Source organism: Cetorhinus maximus, chromosome 1 (genome assembly GCF_964194155.1).
Source record: "Cetorhinus maximus chromosome 1, sCetMax3.hap1.1, whole genome shotgun sequence".
Classification (NCBI taxonomy): domain Eukaryota; kingdom Metazoa; phylum Chordata; class Chondrichthyes; order Lamniformes; family Cetorhinidae; genus Cetorhinus; species Cetorhinus maximus.
Window position 1 is genome coordinate 43568528 of NC_135879.1, and position 22110 is coordinate 43590637.

Here is a 22110-nt window from a genome sequence, read left to right on the forward strand (position 1 = left end):
AGCGCCAAGACATCGCAAGGTCAAAAAGTTCAAGAGGAAGAAGATCAATATCTCAGCCCTAGAGCAACACTACCAAAGAGAGGAATTACAAGTGCAGCTCACAACAAATCTGGAAAATCTTCACATATCCAACTCAATTCCAGAACAGTAGGATCAAATAAAGTCAGCTGTATTAGACTCCTGTGCCCAGACCATCGGTTCGAGCCGGTCCATCAAGACTGGTTTGAAAAAAACAACATTGAAATATCTCCTGGAGGTACCTCACACAGGAAACAGAGAGTAGGAATAAATGGGTCTTTTTCGGAGTGGCAGGCAGTGTAGGTACCACAGGGATCAGTGCTTGGGCCCCAGCTAGTCACAATATATATCAATGATTTGGATGAAGGAACCAAATGTAATATTTCCAAGTTTGCTGACGACACAAATCTAGGTGGGAATGTGAGTGGTGAAGAGGATGTTAAGAGGCTTCAAGGTGATTTAGACAAGTTGAGTTTGTGGGCAAATACATGACAGATGCAGTATAATGTGGATAAGTATGAAGTTATCCACTTTGGTAGGGAAAACAGAATCACAGATTATTATTTAAATAGTGATAGATTGGGAAATGTTGCTGAACAAAAGGACCTAGGTGTCCTTGTACACAAATCACTGAAAGCTAGCTTGCAGGTGCAGCAGGCAGTAAAGAAGGCAAATGGTGTGCTGGCCTTCATTGCGAGAGGATTTGAGTACAGGAGCAAGGATGTCTTACTGCAGCTGTACAGGATCTTAGTGAGACCACACCTTGAGTATTATGCGCAGTTTTGATCTCCTTACCTAAGAAAGGATATACTTGCCATAGAGGGAGTGCAGCAAAGGTTCACCAGATTGATTCCTGGGATGGCAGGACTGTCGTATGATGAGAGATTTGGCCAACTAGGACCATATTCACTGGAGTTTACGAGGATGAGAGGGGATCTCATTGAAATATTTAAAATTCTGACAGGGATGGACAGACTGGATGCAGGGATGATGTCTCCTCTGGCTGGGGGTGTATTGAACACGGGGTCACAATCTCATGATACGAGATAGGCCATTTAGGTCTTAGATGAGGAGAAACTTCTTCACTCAGAGGGTGGTAAACCTGTGGAATTCTCTACCATAGAGGGCTGTGGAGGCCAAGTCACTGAATATATTTAAGAAGGAAATAGATAGATTTCTAGACTCTATAGGCATCAAGGGGTATGGGGAGAGAACGGGAGTATGGCACTGAGATGGAGGATCAGCCATGATCATATTGAATGGCAGAGCAGGCTTGAAGGGCTTAATTACCTACTCCTGTTTCTATTTTTCTATGTTTCTATGGAACACAGCAAGAGCCCTTGTTGCCTGGCAGAACAACCCAAGGTTGCAAGTCAAGAAGGCAGCATTCCAACAGCTCAAGGCTGATGCCCAAAGACAAATCCAGAAGATAAAGGACACATGGAAAAAGAAAGCCTGAGAGATCTAACAATATGCTAACCATGATGACATATGAAGGTTTTTTGAAGCCACCTGGGCCATTCATAGACCAAGATCAAATGGACAAAATTCTCTTCACTCACCGGATGGTGTTTCTCTTCTTATGGGATGACAATGGCATCTGTCAACGCTGGAAAAAATATTTGAACAACTGTTCAACCATAAATCTACCATGGCAGTTGATACTTTCCAGACTGTTCCTCCGTACACTGTGGTAGAATAAGTTTTTCCTTACTTGTTCTATCAAAAACGCACATGATTTGAATACCTCTTTTAGGTGTCCCCTTAACGTTCTCTGCTTGAAGGAGGACATCCCCAACTACCCAAACTCTTCACATGACGTCCTCATCCCTGGTACCATTCTAGTAAACCGCCTGTGTACCCTGTGCAAAATACTCTGTCTGAAGCTTAACTAATGAATTGTAAAGATTTAGCATGACTTGTTTGTATTCAGTGAACCTACTTACAAAGCCAAGTATTCTATACTCTTTCTGAACTGCCTTATCAATTTACCCTGCCACCTTTTGTGAATATGCACATGAGGTCCCTCTACTCATGCAACCCACCCTTCAAATAATGTCAGTTAGATTATGTTGCCTCTCCAAGTCGTTCCTCCCTAAGTGCACCACTTTTAGCTTATCCACATTAAATTTATACTTGTCATCTGGTCTGCCCAATTCACCAGCCTATCTAAATCCTCTTGAAGTCTTAGTAGTAGCTCCTAATCTTCTCACTATTTACTACATTGCTAAGATTGTTCACTTGTAAAGTTTGAGATTGTACTCCCTATACCAAGTCCGGGCCATTATTTAAGAAAAAGCAATGGTTTAAGACCTTACTGCGTCCTTCCCTCCAATCAGAAAAACATTCACTACTACTCTCTACCTCTTAATCCTTAGCCAATTATGAACCCAAGTTACCATCATCTCTTTAATCCCATGTTCTTCTATTTTCCAAATAAATCTGTTACATGGTACTATATCTTTTGAAAGTCCATATATACAAAATCTACATCACTACTTACAACAACCCCTGCTATTTCATTCATGTTAGCAGGGATAAGTTTTGTCTAGTTTAGAGCCAGTACTTGTGGTGTGAGTCCATAGCATCACTTGTGCTGTGCACCCTGTTTGCTGGACATTGTATGTCCATTTTCAAGGTCGTAGGCCTGACGTAGTGAATGGAACTATGGCAGTGCAGCAGCTTTGAACGCAGCAGTTAGTGCAGTGTGGAGCCAAAAAGATCAACATCCTGGGTATGATCTGAGACCTAGTCAACCAATCAGTCTTCCAGCAGCAGTTGGGGTGTTGCATTTCACTTTAGCCCTGGGATAGGGCAGTGAGGATGTGGGGAGAATGAGCTAGGAGACCACTTCTGATTTCATGATATCAACTGGAACGTGTTATAAGAACTGAATCTTGGTAAACCTCTGTCCTGGCTCGCCTGTAATGAAAGGATGTGCTGAAATACCGAAGGGCTGATGGCTCCATTATTGTTTTGAGTTGACCAATAAGGATGACACTAGATTGGCTGAATGTTATCAATGAAAATCCTTTCTGCAAGTACTCCTTGCGTGGAGACTCAACCAATACAATAATTTAAAATTAGAAGTCCTAATCAAACAAAAAGGAAATTTACTAATCTAAATCACAATATTGTCTGTGTCATATAATCTATGTTAATGAGACTCTAATCCCTGCAGTGCCCACATGTTACAGAAGGCTCTAAGCCTACCAGTAGACACTGTTTGCTCCCTCTCCAGAACCATCCAGGTATGGAGAAGAATGCAGAAGAAAGGTAGGAAGCCAGAGTGACTGTTGGCACCATGATAGACTCTTAATTGCAGAAGTCGGTGCTTTTAATGTGGGAGTTGCAAAGGTCCCAGTCCTGATATCTCCTGATGAGGGATGGTGGCAAAGCTTGTTCGATAATGCTGCTGAAAAGGTCCTTGAGGCGTTTTGCTAGGTTGAGGCATTATATAAATGATATTGTTGATTGCAAAAGTTACGGTGGTAATTTGATCTATAGTCTCAGTTTTATCCCTGTGCTGTACCTGCTGTTGAGATTGTGCATGAGGATGTTAGCGTTTGATAAGTTGAAGAACAATTAATTTCCTTTGGTAATTTTAAAGCAATGAAATATTTACATGACTGGAAGAGTTTCCTGGTCAATCTTTACTGCCTGCTATCAGGATTTACAGACTGATAATTAACCTGTTTGGCCATGTTCTGAATGCACCTTCTATGGCCATCAATTCCTGAAGGGGGACTTGAACTCATAGCTTCTGGCCCAGAGGTAGGGACGTTACCAATGCACCACCAGGCCTCCAAATACATTATACCAAATTGAAGGAAGTACACATAAATCACCGTTTCACTTGGAAGGAGTGTTTGGAGCCTTGGATGGTGAGGAGAGGAGGTAAAAGGACAGGTGTTGCATCTCCTGTATTTGCATGGAAAGTGGGTGTTGGGGGTGATTGAAGAATGGACCATGGTATCAAGAAGGGAATGGTCCCTTTGGAATGTTGAAAGGAGAGGGGAGGGGAAGACTTGCTTGGTGGTGGCATCACACTGGAGAAATGGTGGAGGACCAGCAATGGGCCAAATGGCCTTCTTCCGTGCTGTGACAATTTATGATTCTATGATTGTACTTCTAAATCTAGCAGTATATAAACATACAAGCCGACAATGACGGACAGGTAAAGATCCTCTGGCCAATCCTGCCTGTTCCACACAATTTTGATACTTTGAAAATCACAATTAATGCACACCCCGCCCCACCCTATCCCACTGAAAACCAAAATAATCCTTCTCCGACAACTGGGTCAGAATGACTCACTGAAACCCACAGCATGGGGTTTCAAAGACTGACAAGGGGAGGAGATTTGGGGAGAGGGACTAGATGTGGGTTGAGAGGAAACTCTGAGGGGTTGTGGAGAGGAAATTAGAAGGCAGGTAAACATATGGGAGGGGAGGAAGTTACTCCTGACTGTAGATGTGCCAATTAGTGTGATTGCTGAAATTTGGTGGACAGAAATATCTTTACCCAATTCGAGTCAATTTAAAACAAAAGCAAAAATACCTGGAAAAACTCAGCAGGTCTGGCAGCATCTGCGGAGAGGGACACAGATAACATTTCGAGTCCGAATGACCCTTCAACAGAACTAAGTAAAAATAGAAAAGAGGTGAAATATAAGCTGGTTTAAGGTGGGGGGTGGTGGGACAAGTAGTGCTGGATAGAGGGCCAGTGATAGGTGGAGATAACCAAAAGATGTCACAGATAAAAAGACATAGAGGTGTTGAAGGTGGTGATATTATCTAAAGAATATGCTAATTAAGGGTAGAAAGCAGGATGAGCAAGGTACAGATAGCCCTAGTGGGGTTGGGGTGGGGTGAAGGAATCAAAAAAGGCTAAATAAAACAATGGATGGAAATACATTTAAAAATAATGGAAATAGGTGGGAAAAGAAAAATTTATACAAATTATTGGGGAAAAAAAGGGGGGGGAATCGGAAAGGGGGTGGGGATGGAGGAGAGAGTTCATGATCTAAAATTGTTGAACTCAATATTCAGTTCAGAAGGCTGTAAAATGCCTAGTCGGAAGATGAGGTGCTGTTCCTCCAGTTTGCGTTGAGCTTCACTGGAACAATGCAGCAGGCCAAGGACGGACATGTGGGCATGAGAGCAGGGTGGAGGGTTGAAATGGCCAGCGACAGGGAGGTCTGGGTAATGCTTACGGACAGACCGAAGGTGTTCTGCAAAGCGGTCACCCAGTCTGCGTTTGGTCTCTCCAATGTAGAGGAAACCACATTGGGAGCAACGAATGCAGTAGACTAAATTGAGGGAAGTGCAAGTGAAATACTGCTTCACTTGAAAGGAGTGTTTGGGCCCTTGGATGGTGAGGAGAGGGGAAGTAAAGGGGCAGGTGTTGCACCTTCTGTGGTTGCATGGGAAGGTGCCATGGGAGGGGGTTGAGGTGTAGGGGTGATGGAAGAGTGGACCAGGGTATCCTGGAGGGAACGATCCCTGCGGAATGCCACCAGGGGGGGGTGAAGAGAAGATGTGTTTGGTGGTGGCATCATGCTGGAGTTGGCGGAAATGGCGGAGGATGATCCTTTGAATGCGGAGGCTGGTGGGGTGAAAAGTGAAGGCAAGGAGGACCCTATCATGTTTCTGGGAGGGAGAGGAAGGTGTGAGGGCGGATGCACAGGAGATGGGCCTGACATGGTTGAGGGCCCTGTCAACCACCATGGGTGGAAAACCTTGGTTAAAAAAGAGGGAAGACATGTCAGAGGAACTGTTTTTGTAAGTGGCATCATCAGAACAGATGCGACGGAGGCGAAGGAACTGAGAGAATGGGATGGAGTCCTTACAGGAAGCGGGGTGTGAGGATCTGTAGTCGAGGTAGCTGTGGGAGTCAGTAGGCTTGTAATGGATATTGGTGGACAGTCTATCACCAGAAATTGAGACATAGAGGTCAAGGAAGGGAAGGGAAGTGTCAGAGATAGACCATGTGAAAATGATGGAGGGGTGGAAATTGGAAGCAAAATTAATAAATTTTTCCAGGTCCAGATGAGAGCATGAAGCAGCGCCAAAGTAATCATTGATGTACCGGAGAAAGAGTTGTGGGAGGAGGCCGGAGTAGGGCTGGAACAAGGATTGTTGCACATACCCCATAAAGAGACAGGCATAGCTGGGGCTCATGCGGGTACCCATTAATTTGGAGGAAGTAAGAGGAGTTTAAGGAGAAATTGTTCGTGTGAGAACAAGTTCAGCCAGACGGAGGAGAGTAGTGGTGGATAGGGATTGTTCGGGCCTCTGTTCGAGGAAGAAGTGGAGAGCCATCAGACCATCCCGGTGGGGGATGGAGGTGTAGAGGGATTTGACGTCCATGGTGAAGAGGAGGTGGCTGGGTCCAGGGAACTGGAAATTGTTGATATGATGTAGGGTGTCAGAGGAATCACGGATGTAGGTGGGAAGGGACTGGACAAGGGGAGAGAGAATGGAGTCAAGATAGCAAGAAATGAGTTCCGTGGGCAGGAACAGGCTGACACGATCGGTCTGCCGGGACAGTCCTGTTTGTGGATTTTGGGTAGGAGGTAGAAGCGGGCTGTCCGAGTTTGGGAGACTATCAGGTTGGAAGCTGTGGAAGGAAGATCTCCAGAGGAGATGAGGTCAGTAACAGTCCTGGAAACAATGGCTTGATGTTCAGTGGTGGGTCATGGTCCAGGGGGAGGTAGGTGGAAGCGTCTGCGAGTTGACGCTCAGCCTCTGCGAGGAAGAGGTCAGTGCGCCAGACAACAACAGCACCACCCTTGTCAGCGGGTTTGATGACAATGTCAGGGTTGGACCTGAGAGAATGGAGTGCAGCAAGTTGAGAGAGAGAGACAGGTTAGAGTGGGTGAGAGGAGCAGAGAAATTGAGACGACTAATGTCACGCCGACAGTTCTCAATGAAAAGATCAAGAGAAGGTAAGAATCCAGGGGGAGGGGTCCAGTTGGAGGGAGAATATTGGAGGTGGGTAAAAGGATCCGTTGAACGGGGAGAGGACTCCTGCCCAAAGAAGTGAGCACGGAGACGAAGGCAGGAGTCCTCTGGGTGGTGCTGTTGTTGTCTGGCGCATTGACATCTACCTCGCAGAGGCTGAGCGTCAACTCACAGACACTTCCTCCTACATCCCTCTGGACCATGACCCCACCACTGAACATCAAGCCATTGTTTCCAGGACTGTTACTGACCTCATCTCCTCTGGAGATCTTCCTTCCACAGCTTCCAACCTGATAGTCTTCCAAACTCGGACGGCCCACTTCTACCTCCTACCCAAAATCCACAAAAAGGACTGTCCCGGCAGACCGATCGTGTCAGCCTGTTCCTGCCCCACGGAACTAATTTCTTGCTATCTTGACTCCATTCTCTCTCCTCTTGTCCAGTCCCTTCCCACCTACATTCGTGATTCCTCTGATACCCTGCATCATATCAACAATTTCCAGTTCCCTGGCCCCAACCGCCTCCTCTTCACCATGGACGTCCAATCCCTCTACACCTCCATCCCCCACTGGGATGGTCTGATGGCTCTCCGCTTCTTCCTCAAACAGAGGCCCGAACAATCCCCATCCACCACTACTCTCCTCCATCTGGCTGAACTTGTTCTCACACTGAACAATTTCCCCTTAAACTCCTCTCACTTCCTCCAAATTAAAGGTGTGGCTATGGGTACCTGCATGGGCCTCAGCTATGCCTGTCTCTTTATGGGGTATGTGGAACATTCCTTGTTCCAGTCCTACTCTGGCCCCCTCCCACAACTCTTTCTCCGGTACATCGATGATTACTTCGGTGCTGCTTCATGCTCTCGTCTGGACCTGGAAAAATTTATTAATTTTGCTTCCAATTTCAACCCTTTCATCATTTTCACATGGTCCATCTCTGACACTTCCCTTCCCTTCCTTGACCTCTATGTCTCAATTTCTGGTGATAGACTGTCCACCAATATCCATTACAAGCCTACCGACTCCCACAGCTACCTCGACTACAGCTCCTCACACCCCGCTTCCTGTAAGGTCTCCATCCCATTCTCTCAGTTCCTTCGCCTCCGTCTGTTCTGATGATGCCACTTTCAAAAACAGTTCCTCTGACATGTCTTCCTTCTTCCTTAACCGAGGTTTTCCACCCACGGTGGTTGACAGGGCCCTCAACCGTGTCTGGCCCATCTCCCGCGCATCTGCCCTCACACCTTCCTCTCCCTCCCAGAAACATGATAGGGTCCTCCTTGTCCTCACTTTTCACCCCACCAGCCTCCGCATTCAAAGGATCATCCTCCGCCATTTCCGCCAACTCCAGCATGATGCCACCACCAAACACATCTTCCCTTCACCACCCCCCCGGCGGCATACCGCAGGGATCGTTCCCTCCAGGATACCCTGGTCCACTCCTCCATCACCCCCTACACCTCAACCCCCTCCCACGGCACCTTCCCACGCAACCACAGAAGGTGCAACACCTGCCCCTTTACTTCCCCTCTCCTCACCATCCAACTGCCCAAACACTCCTTTCAAGTGAAACAGTATTTCAATTGCACTTCCCTCAATTTAGTCTACTGCATTCATTGCTCCCAATGTGGTTTCCTCTACATTGGAGAGACCAAACGCAGACTGGGTGACCCCTTTGCAGAACACCTTCGGTCTGTCTGTAAGCATTACCCAGACCTCCCTGTCGCTGGCCATTTCAACCCTCCACCCTGCTCTCATGCCCACATGTCCGTCCTTGGCCTGCTGCATTGTTCCAGTGAAGCTCAACGCAAACTGGAGGAACAGCACCTCATCTTCCGACTAGGCATTTTACAGCCTTCTGAACTGAATATTGAGTTCAACAATTTTAGATCATGAACTCTCTCCTCCATCCCCACCCCCTTTCCGATTCCCCCCCCTTTTTTTCCCCAATAATTTGTATAGATTTTTCTTTTCCCACCTATTTCCATTATTTTTAAATGTATTTCCATCCATTGTTTTATCTCTACCTTTTAGCCTTTTTTGATTCCTTCACCCCACCCCACCCCCACTAGGGCTATATGTACCTGGCCTGTCCTGCTTTCTACCCTTAATTAGCACATTCTTTAGATAATATCACCACCTTCAACACCTCTATGTCTTTTTGTCTGTGACATCTTTTGGTTATCTCCACCTATCACTGGCCCTCTTTCCAGCTCTACTTGTCCCACCCTCCCCTTAAACCAGCTTATATTTCACCTTTCTATTTTTACTTAGTTCTGTTGAAGGGTCATTCGGACTCGAAATGTTAACTGTGTCCCTCTCCGCAGATGCTGCCAGACCTGCTGAGTTTTTCCAGGTATTTTTGTTTTTGTTTTCGATTTCCAGCATCCGCAGTTTTTTGCTTTTATCGAGTCAATTTAAGTGTGATTGGCTAATTTCAAGCTCAGTAACATTTCCTGGTACATCCTGGCAAAGAAACATAGAAAGATTTACAGCACAGAAAGAGGCTTTTTGGCCTATTGTGCAAATTTCAGAAAGATAAGGTTTGGCACAACACTAAAGATGAATTTCAAAATTAAGTTGAGGTATGAAGAAAAGAAACAACTTTCTGAGCAAAATAAAGCAATGTCAAAGCAATAAATTGATAATTGAAAAAGTGTAATTTAAAATGATCACCATTAGAGTGTGAGAGGAACAGAGACCGTCTGACTCACTCCAAATGTCTTGATGGTCACTCACTCACTGTGTGAGTGGGTGTGATTGTGTGTTGGTGTGTGAGGGTGAGTGGGAATCCTGAGACTGAGAGTGAGCCAGACACACACACATTCCCACACTCGCTTTCTCTCTCTCTCTCCCATACTCACTCACTCTCTCACCCTCTTTCTCTCTCTCCCCGGCTCACTCCTCTCTCTCTCTCCCAAACTCACTCAATCTTTCTCTCTTCCACACTCACTCACTCTCTTTCTCTCCCACACTCACTCACTTTCTCTCTCTTCCACACTTACTCAAATGCAGAACAAGAGGAATGGCCTGTGATTGAAGGAGCAGTTTCTTTCAGACTCTTCCAATCCAATTGCCGGCATTTTGAAAACTGCCTCCGGGGGCCACATTGGGCAGCTTCGTGAACCATATCCAGCCCATGGGCCACGTGTTGGACAAAGCCTGAACTACAAGAACTAGGTTCATATACAAAGTAAAGGGTTCAAGCTAGGAGTTGTCTCCATGCTTGCTGGTGCTCATGGCACTGTCTAACACTAGACTAACCCCTAGGTGCAGGTCATGTGTTCTCTTACATCACTGTGTAAGCAGTACTGTACTCAATCCCATGTTAACCCTATCTATGCCAGACCATTATACTACACCGCCCCCAAGTTTTTATCCAATGTATTTCAAGTTATTCTAGTTTACCCCTTGTATTTACATTGTTATCACCACCCATCCCTCTCTTCAAGACGCTGTATTCATAGGTTCAGGTGGTCTGGAGGCCTTATAACCCTTCCATATCTCATTCGCATTACTGTTGGAGGAGTGGTAGGCTCTGTCGTTGCAAGTAAACTCTCTTGATTGGGAGATTGTTCTGGCATCTGGGTATCTCCCTTGATGTCTCTCCACCATGCTGTAGGAACAGGCCATCTCGGGATGAGGAGAATTCTCCTGTTTCTCCTAACTGTACCCTTTGGGGTGCCAACCAGATAGGACCGTGGTTGGTCATCATCCTTCCTGATGATAGTATCCTCTCTCTCAAGGTCTTTAATCCAGACCTTGTCATCCTTTCATAGCTGTGACAATTGTCTGATGTGGCACCTTTTGTGGTAGGTGGAAGCCTGCTTCTGCCTGTAGGACTGCTCTCTGCTTGGACGTCCTGGTAATCCTTGGTTACCAGCCCTGGTATTAGTTTTCTGGCAGGATTTGGAGTTATGTGCGGAGTTTCATGCCCATCAGGAATTTGATGTGGCCAGGCCGCATTGTAACGAGGTGGACCTGTAGCTTAGCAGTGCTATGGGCAAGTCCTCATTCTTTTTTAGGAGGGCTTTTACAGTGTGGACCCTTCTTTCAGCCTCCCCATTTAACTGTGGATATCTCGGGGAGCTGGTACAGTGGTGGAAACCGGATGTGGTGGCGAAGTGCACAAAGTATGTATTTGAAAATTGTGGGCCATTATTGTACACGATCTCGTCCGGGATGATGTGGCTCGTGAACATCTCTATCAGTGCCTTAATTACTGCCTCTGCGGTAGTCGTATATGGTTGCTTCTCCTCAACCCATCTGGAAAAGTGATCCATCACTATAAAGAATGATTTGCTGCTGAAGCCAAATAGATCGATGCCCAGCCTCTCCCATGGCCTGGCCTGGTAGAGAAATGTATGGGAATGAGGGACTCTCTTTGGTCCTGCTTGTGCAGCGCACACACCTGGCAGTTTGCTATCATGTCCTCAATTGCCCTGGAAATGCCTGGCCACCAGATAGCGGATTGGGCAGTGCCTTGCACTTGCTTTTGCCCGGATGGCCCTGGCGCATTTTTTGAAAGATCTCCGTCTGGGATGACCAGCTACTCTTTGTCGACCAGGAGATTTTTCAAGACCGTAAAGTGTTTTTGCTGTTCGAAACAAGCTTTCATGGTACCACTGCTTGGTCTCTATTGTGGCCAGCCTTGTTGACAGTAATGGTGGATGCAGGCACACTCTTCATCATGCATTTGTTCCTGGTGAATCTGCTGGAGTTTACTTATGGTCACTGGAAGTTGTCTTCTTGTCAATTGGGAATATGCTTCCAGCTCTTCGATGAGATTGATGTTCTGTTTTGTTGGAAGGCCTACTCTGGTCCTGGAAAGTGTGTCTGCCTTGAACTTTGCCATCCTTTAGGAGAATGTCATGAGACGTAGGCGGAACCTCTGGATTTTGGGAGGTATCTTTGCTAGCTCGTTCTCCTCCAGTAATGAAACTAGTGGCTTATGGTTTGTTTCGATAGTGACCTTGAGGCTGATGCTATAGTGTGAAAACTTCTTGCATACCCACATGACTTTAAGGGCTTCCTTTTCTATGACGGTGTATCTCGTCTCTGTGTCCGACAGCCCTCTGGGAGCGTAATACACCAGTTGGTGACTTCCATCCAGTTGTTCCTGGAATAGGACCACTCCAAGGCCTGGGGATGAAGCATCCGCTGCTATGGTGGTGGACAGGGATGGGTCTTAGTGGGCCAGAATGTCAGTGGAGAGCAGCATTGTCTTGATGTGAGTGAATGCTTGCTCTTAATGTGGGTCCCTGCATATGCCTGGTCTTTCTTAAGCAGATGCTTCAAAGGTTCTGTGACCTGTGCCAAATTTGGTAAAAATTTTGCCAGCTGGTACACCATTCCCAAGAATTGCTAGAGGTTTGGAATCTAGGATGTGGTTGAGAACTTGCTAATAGTTTTAGTTTTCTGTGGGTTTGCCTTGATGCCTTTATTGCTGGTGATGTGGCCCAGGAACTGAATTGATGTTTTGGAGAACACACATTTCTCATTCAGTGTCAGCCCTGCTTCCTGCAGGTGCTCTAAGACTGCTGTGAGTCTCTTGTCATGACCCTCCACCATTGTACCATGAACCAATACATTGTCCATGGAGCAAATGACCCCCAGTAGGCCCTGAAAAATGGCCGACAGCGTATGTTTAAATATTTCTGGCACCAAAGTGATTCCAAACGGCAGGTGGTTAAAGTAGAATCTACCAAAGTGGATAATGAATATGGTCAGCAGCCTTGACTTTTCATCAAGGGGAAGTTGCCAAAACTTGCTCTTGGCATCCAGCTTTGAAAACACCGTGCTTTTCGAGATTTAGTCAGGCTTTTGTCCACTGAGGACATGGGGTGTACTTCTCTGACTATGGCTTTATTGAGCTGTCAGGTCGATGCACATACAAATGGACCCGTTCAGTTTTGGGACTGGGGCCACCCCAGAACATCATACGATTGGTTGTGTGATTGGGGAGGGGACTCCCATATTTGTCATCTTGTCCAGCTGCTGTTGCACTTGTTTCATGAGTGGGTAGGAATCTTTTGTGGTGTGAATAGGCACACAGGTTTAGCATCCTCCATTAGTGTGATCTTGTATGCGTTTTTCAGTCATCCCAGTCCTGTAAAGGGCTTTGGGAACTCAATTTTCTATTTGGAGCCAGGCCTTTGTTGGTTGACCTCATCAATTATTTGTAGAAGGTTAAGTTCGATACAGGCTTTGCGATTTAGTAGTGAACAGTCCTGGTTGTGGGCCTTGAACAGGGCCTCTAAGATTCTTTTATCCTTGTACCTGTTAAGAAACTCAAACTTATCTGCGAGGTCAGGAACTCCAATTCCTGATGAACCTTGGACCTCTTGCACATGTGCTGGCCAGGAACTGACTGCACATGCGCAGTTTGGATATTTCATGTTCTTCAGGGCCAGGACAGGCCTTGCGTGCCTGCGCATAGGAAAAAGGAACGGTGCAAAAACCCGGGTCAGGTGATCGAGTGCAGAACACCATAGTAAGTAAATGCCCCAGAGAGACGGACAAGGGAGGGAAACAGGGACAGGTCCCAGGAAATGTCTCAGAGGTAAGGGAAAAGGAAGGGGAACAGGGAGAGGTACCAAGAAGTGTCCCAAAGGCAGAAACAAGAGACAGGGGACAGGAACAGGTCCCAGTTGAGTTAAGGATAGGAGAAACAGTCTCCAATTAAAGAAATGGCTGCAGGGAGCAGACTTTAAGTGAAGCAGGCTCAGGACAAGCCCTGGTAGTCAAAGAGAGCTCAAGAGAAGCCCTAAAGGTCTGAAAAGGCAGCTGAAGGTACCCCTTTGGAGCAGCGGTGTTCTGCTTGGCATGACTGAAGATCTGAAATTGTGCTTGTAAGATGATGCTTGAGTGCAGTTGGGATTCCAGGAAAATAGAATCTCAGAAAGTGAGATTGAAACCCTGCGAGGTGGGCAGTCATTGAAGCTGTCCAAGATGGAGCGACTTTTGGAGAGAATTCCAAGGCAAGATTTTCAAAGGTGAAGATTGGAAACCCTCGTGAGAGAGATGGAATTTCAGTGAGACTGGTTGACTCACAGTATGACTAACATCTGGGTGGGTTGTTGGCAAATTCATAGAATCTGTTTTGGCTGCATCTGTCATTTATTGTGTAGTGTGGTGTGTTCGACCGCAGTTCACCTGTTAATTCACATGTACTTCATACTTAGCCTGAATGTTCAAGAATAAGATAGATATTATAAATTGTTTTATCTTTTTGACCATGCATAGTAAAGTTCATTTTTGTTTGTTCTAAACCTGTGGAATCTTGTGGCTTTCTTTGCTGAGCAAGTGTCTTAAATCTCAAACTTTGTCTACTTTAAACAAAACGTTATTGGTCCCTAAGTGGATCCTACCAACAACTTGGGAGTCTGGCCAAGGATTATAACATACCTCGGTGTCACCTGCTGGGTGTCTTTCACTGGGAGATTTATACCTCCACCCCCATATAGGTGAGTTGTAGGTGGTATCAGCCATTGGATCACCAGCCATGGTTTTCTGTCCAACAGGACCATAACACTGACTCCTGTGTCGAATTTAAAGTTTGTGAGATGCCCATTAACCAAAATGTCTGCATTCCAATACAAAAATCCAGGATCTTTGACTTCACCCAAGAAGCATGGCTATGTGTCCTCTTGGTGTGCAGTCTTGACTTCACGAATCATCTTTGGGTCTTTTGTGCGTTTAGACGTTTTGGTCTTGCACAGTTTGCCAAAGTGTCCAATTCTGTTATTTGAAAGCATTGGGCTGAAATTGCAGGACATTGATCTTGCCTATGGGGGCGCTTTGCTCCACAGTCCTGGCATGGTTGCTCTACTGGTCAGTTAGGGCATTGCTTCCCTTGGCCTGGAGTGTCCGTGTTTGTGCTGTTTGACTAAGTGGACTGTGGGGGTTTCCTTCGTACCATGGCTTACTTTCTTCTCTTAAAATGGACTATGCTGCAGATGAAGTTCAGGCTGCCTGACAATATGGATAGCTTTCTCAAGGTTTAGATCTTCCTTTGCTTGAGGCATGTCTGAGAATGCATTGTCCGCTACTCCTACAACTATTCTGTCCCTGATAAGTTCAGATTTTAGGTCTCCATATTCGTAGCCTTCAGCCAGCCTGCACAGATCATTAATGAATAAGTTGGCAGATTCTCCTGGCTACTGGACACGCTTATTAAATTTAGCCCTTTCTTAGGTTAAAATAAACATCGAATGATTTTAGTACTTCTTTAAATTTAGCAGATGATTTGTTGATTCCTTGTCTGCCAATAATGTCATCTGCTATCGGGCCTACCAAGTAAAACAATTTGTTAACATGTTGAGCTCTGCCTTTTTATCCAGACTTGAAGCAATCATGTATCTAAGGAATCTTCTTCTCCAAATTCCCCAATTATGTGATTTAACTGGGCGTCGACTAAGGAATCTGGTTTTTCCAACGGAGCTTTTACATGGCAATTTCTGACTACTGAACTATTTAAAAGTCTCTCAGGACTTGCTGTACCCTGGAATTTAAGTTTTAGCTCACCCTGCTAGGTCTGCTGACTCTGCATTTTGGAAATTGAAGCTGGACTTCCAAGAGAGCACATAGAGTCTTCTGCTGCAGTGAGGAATTTTAAATTTTTGCTTTCAGCTTTCAAGGCTTTCTTTGCAGCTTTTCCCTGGCGACTTTCCTCTTTGTGTCTGCTTCTCAAGTTTTTCTTCAGGTCAGAATGCTTCCTCAAATTTCTCTTTACTATTGCTGAAAAAAGAGATGTTGAAGCTTTTTGTCTTGCACTCATCAGGATACTTTGCAACAATACCAATACAAGGGGAAAACAACAGTTTATACTGTATGTGAAGAGAGTGCTGATTGGTTGGCAAGTGGACTCTGTTAGAGGCATTGCCTTGGAGAATGCACCAGTGATGGTGACTGACAGTTAACTGTTTGAAATTTAAACCAGGCAGCTTGACCCTGATTGGTCAAGGCATTGCCCTGAGGAATGAGTCAGCGAATGGCTGTCACTTATTTTGTTTGGCTGTACCAGGTGCAATGTGTGTACATTTTCTTTCTGTCTGCAAAGAACAGAGCCCTGTTTATTAATATATATAGTTTCCATTACAAACATATGCGCCACACTGTGAGCATGGCTGATAATCTTAAATTGGTTGTCAATGTAATTCTTAGTCCAGCAGGATTTTAGTTTTTCTCTGCATTTTTGCAAGGTTTTAGGTTTTTTCCATTTGCTGCCACCAGGTCGTAGGGTATTGGATACCATTTGGTAGGTCTTAATGAAGTAGTCTTAAGTAGGTTAACTGTATGTATTTATTAACTACAAGAACTATGTATATCATGCAGTAATGGGTTCAAGCTAGGAGCTGTCTCCATGCTTGCTGATGCACACAGCTCTGTCCAACACTAGACTGACCCCGAGGTGTGAGTCATATGTTCTCTTACATCACCGTGTGGGTGGTATGGTACTCAGTCCCGTGTTAACCCGCCAATTGCCAGACTTTTATACTACAGTTGTGGCAGCTCATGTGCATATTCAAGTGTCTTTAAATGCAATGAGGGTTTCTACTTCTACCACCATTCAGGCAATGCGTTCCAGACTCCTCACCACCCTCTGGATGAAAAAATTAATCCTCAACTCCCTGCTAATTCTTCTACCAATTACTTTAAATTTATGCCCCCTGGTTATTGCCCTGTCTGCTGATGGAAATTAGTCCTTCCTATCCACTCTATCTAGGCCCCCTTAATTTTATATACCTCAATTAAATCTCCCCTCAATGGCGACTGAACAGAATCATAGGAGTCAGCTGATGAACTTTTAACAAAAGAATAAAACATTTATTAAACAAGAAAAGATAAACTATAATACAATACTTCTTCACCCACAACTATATCTTTACAGATATATATAGATTCGTAAGGATAATACAAGTTACAAAAGCTATCTTATACTCAAATGTTCACATTAAGTACACAGTCCATATAAACCAATAGGCAACCTGTGGTCAGACACACCACACTCTGAAACCAAGTGACAAATGCCACCTCAAACAGATGCTATAGATCTCTCATCAACTCTCCCCAGATGCTTGGCACACCGTGAGTCAACAGATCTCCCTGAACTCCGTCTTTCACATGAGGGCTTCCAATCTCCACTCGAAGAACTCGCTTTGGAATCTTCTCTCAAACGATGCTTTCTCTCGGATGCCTTCCACAAGGGTCCACCTCCAGGGTTTCGATCTCTCCCTCCGATGTTCCTCTCCCTGGATCACCATGTGCATTCGAGTTTCACCTTCCACGCACTCTCTCTCAGATACTCAGCCATGCTAACAGAACACCATTGCTTCACATGCCCATAGTAAGGAGTCACCAACCTTTGGCTGTCTTCTCGGATCTTCTGGCTACTTGCAAGCCCACTTTGCCCTGATTCTGCTTCCTGCAGCTTTATCACTTTAATTCGGAGCCTTTCCCTCTGCTCTTTACTTTAACTTCACTGAACAGGATCTGTTCCAGATTCCCTGTCCCTGTTCCTTGAGTTAGCTGTCATCTTGGGACCTTTTCCTGTCCTCACTCCCTGGTTTTGGGACTTTCTGCTTTTCTTTTGGGACCTGCTCCCTGCAGCTCTCTTCCTGTCTGCTTCGGCAGTTTCTGTGGAAAGGTCCTACAAACTGAACTTGAACTGCTTTTCTGTTTCTCTCTGTCTCTGTGGGCCACCTGCAGCTAGGCAACAGCACAGTGTTCCCTACTTTGTTTTAACTTCCCTAAACCACTTTAAGGGTCGGAAAACCTCATTAAAATGCAGGTACACAAACAAACCCACAGACTTGCAGGCAACATTCTCCCAGAGAAAAAAACTCTAAGTGAAACTAGACCTAGGTTTCACCTTTCTCAACACACAAATTAAAAAAATATAAATTAAACTTAAAGCTATATCTTGTTCCTAACACTCACAAGTACAAACACAAATTACTTAAAACTATCTCTAGTTCCTAACAAAATTCAATAAATAAATCTGGAATTGAAAGCTAGTTTCAGTAATGGTAACCATGAAGCCTTCATCCATTTTTGTAAAAACACACCTGGTTCACTAATGTCCTTTCGGGAAGGAAATCTGCCATCCTTACCTGGTCTGGCCTACATATGACTTCAGGCCCAAAGCAATTTGGGTGACTCTTAACTGCCCTCTGAAATGGCCTAACAAGCCAATCAGTTCAAGGGCAATAGGGATGTAACACCCATGTCTCATGAAAGAATAAAGAGAAAAAACATCCCCAGCCTATCCAATCCTTCCTCATAGCTAATAGTCTCCATTCCTGGCAATGTCCTCAAAAATCTCCTCCTCAACTTCTCTAGTATGATCACATCCTTCCTGTATTGCAGTGACCAGGTTTTACACAATAATCTAGCTGTGGTCTAATTAGTGTTTTATACAGTTCTAGCATAATCTCCCTGTTCTTATACACTAGGCCCCAGCCGATAAAGAAAACGATCCTACATGCCTTCTTTAACACCTTATCACCTATGGTAATCTGAGGGGCAATACACCTTTAAGAGAATGTGAGCAGATTGACCACATGATTGTATTACCCATTGCACGGGCTACAATGTTAATCAGTAGTTTAGAATAGGGTCTGGTTGGAGAAGCATATGTGTTAGGGCTCTGTTACTTGTGTTAATAAATAACATGTGCTTCATCTTACATTGGTCTTAGCATCAGCAGTATCTTGTTTACCAACTCACTCATCAGTAGATAGGTGTGCAACCGTACTCCCTGAACAAAGCGACCCGACAAAGAAGGCGCTTAACACTACCTGTCCTGCTACCTTCACAATCTGTGGATGTACACTCCAAATTCTTATGTTTCTATAAACTTCTCAGAATACTACCATTTATTATGTATTCCTTTGTCTTATTTGCCCTCCCTAAATGCATTACCTCACATTTCTCCAGATTAAATTTCATTTGTCATTTTTCTGTCACCTGAACATTGATATCTTCCTGCCATTTACAGCTTCCTTCCTCACAATCAACCACATGGTCAATTTTATATCACCTGAAAACTTCTCAGTCATGCCCTCTATGATTAAGTCTAAATCATCGACATATACCAAGATCAGCACAGGATCCATTACTGAGCCCTGCAGAACCCCAATGGAAACTGTCTTCCAGTCACAAAACACCTGTTGACCATAGCCTTTTGCTCCCTGCCACTAAGCCAATTTTGGATCCGGTTTGCCACATGCCCTTGGATCTCATGGGCTTTTCTGACCGGTCTGGGACCTTTTCAAAAGCCTTGCTAAAATCCATGTGGATGACATCATATGTGCTACTCACTTTGACCCTCCTCGTTACTTCCTCAAAAAGTTCAATCAAGTTAGTCAGATAGAATCTTCCCTTAACAAATCCATGCTGACTGGCACCACGTGTGTAGCCACAGAAGATTGGAAAATGATGGTCAGAGCTTCTGCTGTTTCTTTGTTCAGTAGCCTGGGATACATTTTATCCAGGCCTGGTAATTTATCAACTTTCAAGGGTGCCTTAAAAGCCTTAATATTTCCTTCACCACTGTTTCTCCCATCCAATATTTCACACTCCTCTTCAATTACGTCTGCTTTGTCCATCTCTTTTGTGAAAATAGACATGAGGTATTCATCATGAACCATGCCCATGTCTTCTGCCTCCACATAGAAGTTACCATTTTGGTCTCTGATTAAGATCATAAGAACTAGGAGCAGGAGTAGGCCATTCAGCCTATCAAGCCTGCTCTGCCATTCAATAAGATTGTGGCTAATCTGATTGTGGCCTTAACTCCATTTTTCTGCCTGCCCTCCATAACCCTTGACTCCCTTACAGATTAAATATCTGTCTAACTCAGCCTTGAGTATATTCAATGACCCAACCTCCTCTGCTCGCTGGGAAAGAGAACTCCAAAGACTAACGATCCACTGAGAAATAAATTCCCCCTAATCTTCATCTTAAATGGGATGCCCCTTATTTTTAAACTGTGCCCCCTAGTTCTAGATTCCCTCATGAGGGGAAACATCCTCTCAGCATCTACCCTGTCAAGCCCCCTCAGAATCTTAATGTTTCAATAAGATCACCTCTGATTCTTCTAAACCCCAATGAGCATAGGCTCAACTTTCTCAACCTATCCTCATAAGCTCTTATCCCAGGAATCAGCATGGTGAACCTTCTCTGAACTGTTTCCAATGCAAGTATATCCCTCCTGAAGTAACTGGCTTTACTCTTTCCTTGGCTATTCTCTTGCTCTTAATATATTCATAAAACATCTTTGGGTTTTTCTTGCCAATATATTTTTCATTTCCTCTCTTCGCTTCCTAATTTCCTTTTAAATTTCGTCCCTGGACTTTCTATCTTCCTCTAAGCTTTCTGCAGTATTGAGCTTTTTGCATCTGACATAAGCTGATATTAATTAAGAATCTAAGTTGATAATGGCAGAGTTTTTTAAACTCTGGTTTGCTCAATATTAAGGTTTCCCATATCTCACCCATCATTGCCTGCACTGGAAAGATCACACTCAGCCAAGGCTGGAGTTGAGAAAAGGGAGAAAAACAAATCAGCCATCTAATGACATGTTTCCCTCTACTGCCATGTGAGTTAGGCAGTGGCTGAAGGAAAAATGCTGTATCTTCATTCCCACGTTGGGTGCCTTCCACATTCTTCAAGGCTGTTACAAACACATGTCATTATCACGAGTTGCCTATAGTAATTTCTTCTAAGGATCACTTTCAAAACATAGTCCATTACTTTAGTCTGTCCCTTGCATATCAATGGTAGATACTGAAGTGAAAGAGAATCCCATTGTTGTGTTAGTGCTGACACCACTGCAAGGTAACATTTCCTTGGGGTGCAAAGTTTGAGTGGCAAAGCACTGTTTGTGACTAATGGTGTTCCATGTGTTGGACAAAATGGCTTCTGCCCAAAGTCTTTGTTTCATCCAAGATGACCTCAGTGGTCACATGACTATGGCAAGCCACAGTACTCAAGAGAAAATAGCACAAGAAGGCATTTCTCCAAAGGGCTAAGTGAACAGAAGAGGGCATTTTTCAGTAATGAACAAATCTTAGTTGCATCTGCTTTTAAAAACAAAATTTGATTAACTTCAGTCAACATAATGTGGAGTGGGTGAAAAGTTAATTTAAAGTAAGGACTTGGTCAAAAGGCACTTGAAGTACTGTGGTTATAATTTCTGTATTGTTTTCAACATGTACTGCAAGCCATCCCAAAACAAGAGCAGTGCCAATCTAGGAGAGAAGCAACTGTATTCCTTCAATTCCTTTCCAAAGTTTGTCACTTGAAAAATATGAAGCTAAACTGATAAATGGCCAGAGACATGACACATTAACTATTTTTCTTTCTCCATACATGCTGCCAGACCTGCTGAGTATTTTCAGCACTTTCTGTTTTTATTTCAGATTTCCAGCATTTGCAATATTTTAATATTTGATGATGGAAGCTAAACAAAGTGCTTGCCCAATTGTCTTAAGATGCACGAAAATGTACGCATATTTAAAAATTGCACAGCTTGTTTAAATTTATCACAATCTATCAAAATGAATGTAGTTTGTTTGTGTCTACTTGCCTTTTTGCAACTCATAATAAGTGCAGGTGTACAAAGAAAACAAAAAGAAAAACACATTAAAAAAATGCCCCTATGACTTTTTTTGTCGGCTCGTTCCCAGTAGTGTCCAGTGGATAAAACTGTAATTCTTGGTAACTGCAAAGCAACTCTACCCCACAGGGTAACTAAGATAAAAGCAAAATACTGCGGATGCTGGAAATCTGAAACAAAAACAAAAATAGCTGACTGAAGAGCCATACCGACTCCAAACGTTAACTGTGTTCCTCTCCGCAGATGCTGTCAGGCCTGCTGAGTTTTTCCAGCTATTTTTGTTTTTGTTTGCCACAGGGTAACGCTTTCGGGTTACAACCAATTAAACTAAATTAACAAAATCAGGGACAAAGTAAAAGGTACCCCAGAGGGTAACTCTTGTAGAGTTAAAACAATTAACTAAATTAACAATAACAAGGGAGAAATCAAGCACACCCGAGAGGGTAGATGCACCAGTGAAGTGGGTGAATTTAAATTGGTGCCCATCTTAAAACTTTTACCAGCC